Source organism: Convolutriloba macropyga, chromosome 4, assembly GCF_964194025.1.
Source record: "Convolutriloba macropyga chromosome 4, txConMacr16.3, whole genome shotgun sequence".
NCBI lineage: Eukaryota > Metazoa > Xenacoelomorpha > Acoela > Convolutidae > Convolutriloba > Convolutriloba macropyga.
In genome coordinates, this window is record NC_134471.1 from 4,173,583 (window position 1) to 4,177,188 (window position 3,606).

A 3,606-nucleotide genomic window follows, 5' to 3' on the forward strand; every position below is an offset into this window, starting at 1 on the left:
TGATTCAAGATTTTTTGTTTAAGAAACTGAAAAAATAAAAAAAACGATCTTGTCAGATTTTATCGACTAAGCATCTTATCACATCTGACACAGTAAAAGTTTCGAAATTGCCGGCGAATATTATTGTCTGGATTGGTATGCTAGTGAGTTAGCCTTCAATGATCTTCATTATAACAGAGTTTTTGGTGAAAACAGGTAGAATAAAAAATATTAGATTATGGCTGTTTTTTAAAGGCAAATAGGATATTGGTATATCGATTATCAGTATATGAAGTTTTCCAGGTGCTAAATTACATCATTATATCCGTATTCTTTCTAGTGTAGTCCAAATGTGACATGCCAACTATCGTTGATATGCAACTAAGCCAAAGATAATTGATTATCTCCCAAATTGAAGAAACTATTGAAATGAAATTATTTTTCATGATTGAACTTCCACAATGCTCCACAATGCTCGTAGTATAAAATAGAATATTATTTGCAGAGGGCCTTCAGTTTATAAATCCAACAGTTTGTTTTTTTTCCTGTTACTGCTATGAAGAATGGTAAATATACAAACCTATTAACTTATCTACAAGAAAGGGTATAACAAGCCCTTCCATTACTCCTGAAAATTCAGCAAAAAGAAGATAATATCAGGTTTTGTGGGCCAGGATCATTGTGCTCGGCTTTGCTAGTCCTTGCTCTGAAGCATCAGTTTAGAAATAAAAGAAGTTTGATGGAAATGCAAAAAGGTGGTACCAAGATCACGAATTGTACCAAGTTCCCACCCGGGTCGAGATGTCAGCGCCGTTTCAGCGCATCTTTTTGTAACAAAATGCGCTGAATGCGCTGAAATTATGTAAGACAGGCGCTGAATGCGCTGAAATTCGCTGAAATTTTGAGATGGCGCTGAAACTATAAAATTTCAGCGCAACTTCAGCGCATTTCTTACACAATTTCAGTGCACTTTCATCTCATTTCTTACATAACTTTCAGCACTTTTTCAACGCATTTCTTGCAAAGTTTCAGCGCATCTTCAGCGCATTTCTTACATGATTTCAGCGCATTTTCAGCACATTTCTTACATAAGTTTCAGCACATTTTTCAGCGCATTGCTTACATAATTTCAGCGCTTTTCATATCAAACGTTTTATTATTATAATTCCAAAATAAATGGGAAGCGTTTCAGTTCTCAAAAGCGCAATGGATTAAATGATAGATGAGACACAACGAACGGGGCTCGAGCCTCGGAGAGAAAGAAAAAAGCTGAACTTTTTGAAATTTCAGCGGATTTCGGCGCATTTCTTACAAAGTTTCAGCACTTTCAGCGCATATCAGCGCTTTTTTATGTAAAGTTTTGCGCTGAATTTTTGAAAATTGAGCGCATTTCAGCGCTTTTCTTACATATTTTTTGGAAATTTTCTCGACCCGGGCAGTGTAGACTCAAGCCACTTGAAAGCAAATCTTGCATTTGGAGACCATATGGTTATCACAGCAAGTCATCGTGATTACAATCCCCTCTCAATGATTGAGCTATATAACTCGTTAGAACGTAAGTATCAAACCAAGTATAACTGTAGAACTCATAAAAGTTCGTTATGACATGGGAGAAAGCGAGTAAGTTAGATACATTAAGTCAGGTTATTTAAAATAAGTTAGGTATTTCAGTTTAGCATTCTTTCATAAAGGCTTATCGTATCGAAGGTGCCACTGAGAGGAGTTGAGTGATATATCTTGAACAAACAAGTTACTGAACAAAAGCATATTGAGCTGTCAATATAGTTTGGTTACATATCGGAGTTATATTTGTGCATCAGGCCAAAGTTCAAAAGAGCGTTTTTTTAGAACTCCACTAGAGAACACAATTAAATTTTGAAGTGAATTAGACATTTTGAAAAGCAATCGAATTTGGATTTGAAGCGAAGAAAATGAGTTTAACCAGAGAGGTGACAAAGATAAGGAGGGTCGCAAAACCTGACCCCCTGCATCTCTTTAACTTATATTCATCCGACACTTATGAAACTTTGTGGGGATGTTCACATAATGATTGCTCAAAAGTAGTAGGGATGCGCCTTGGTTGAAAATTTTCAATTCAAACTATTAGCACCTGAAGGGGGCTAATTTTGTTTTTTATTTATTTTTTATAGTAAAATATGATGATTTAGGTATGAAATAACTGTATTAACCTGCCGCAATGGCGCCAACGTCTGAAAAAATGTATTGGGTGATCTTGAGAAAAATTGAGGAACTAAAGTTTAATTTTGCATATAAAAGTGCGGTTTTTGCAGAAAAGTAGTTGACACTTGATATTGAAATAGTAATTTCTCCAAAAATTTAAATCGGTTTGGCCTGAAAAATGGGGGATAGAAAAATGTGGGTGCGAGGAATTTGATATTGAGGTCAATTTAGTCACGCACTTATCCGCGCGCAGCTAGTACACGCCGTTGATGCGGGTCATAAAATTTGATTTGCTCGTGGAGAATTGGTTGTAGTTTTTTAAAATTTTCAGACTTAGTGTAACTTTTAATGGGATTTTTAAAGTTGCTGTTTTATTTTCCGGACGCGACCGCAAGTTGGTGCTTTGCAATGACTGAGTGACGAAAACCGGAACATGGCGTGTTTGGGAGGGCGAATGACTTCGAAATGTAAATAATATAGTAATCTCAGACAGTTAGTGACCAAAAATAGCCGTCCTGGTCTATTTTGACGATCTCGTTCTTGTTTGGTTTCGGCACCCACGACTCCTTAAAAATTCAAAACGCAAACGACTTGCAGCGAATAATGCTAGGACGAAATTTTTTGGCAAGCAACTAATTAGCACTCTACAATTTAAAATTCTTTGACTAGAAGTGATTTTGACCATAGAAAACAAGATATGATCTTTTGAATTTAAGTTTCGCAGCGAAACACCCACGAGACATGTGACTTTTCGTTCTCTTTTTTGAGTAAAAAAAACATGGTGGGTAGATGCACCAATAGAAGGACTTTTTGTGACAATAATTATCTTTATCAATTTGACCGCTCATCTAAGATAATTGACCCCTTATTAAACCCTGGAGGTCTAATAATTCACTTTTAGGACATTTGGCCTTTTCGGCATATATAATTACAGGTAATTTTGTAAAAGTATTTGAAAATTGGAAAAACAATTGCTCTTTATATAAGCGGTGAGCTTGATTGTCTATCCCATTTATGGTTTTTGGAAGTATTGATATCCATTAGTTGATTCTTATAGCGAAAAGGGAGCGATAGGAGCATTTCAAAGAAACGTTCAACGTTTACTAAGCAAACACAAACAAAAATGACACGTGCATATGTGCATTTAAAGTGGAGTGAGTTTGGTTACATAAGAGTCTAAAGTTCGTTTACCGTTTACTTAAGATAAAGTGAAAGTTGAACAATGGTTTGCAGCAGTTGAATGACAGAGCATCATTTTTGCGAAGATTTGTTTGCACAGTAAATAGAGCCCTTCTACGGAACACGAGAGATTTCAAATAAAAATTGCCATGTTTACTTATGAGAATAGGGTTGGTTTGCTTAAGATAGGACGTCTTGGTTGAGTATAAATTGAAATGACAAACATAGAAAGACACACGGGCAGAGATTTGGACACAAGAGAGATTT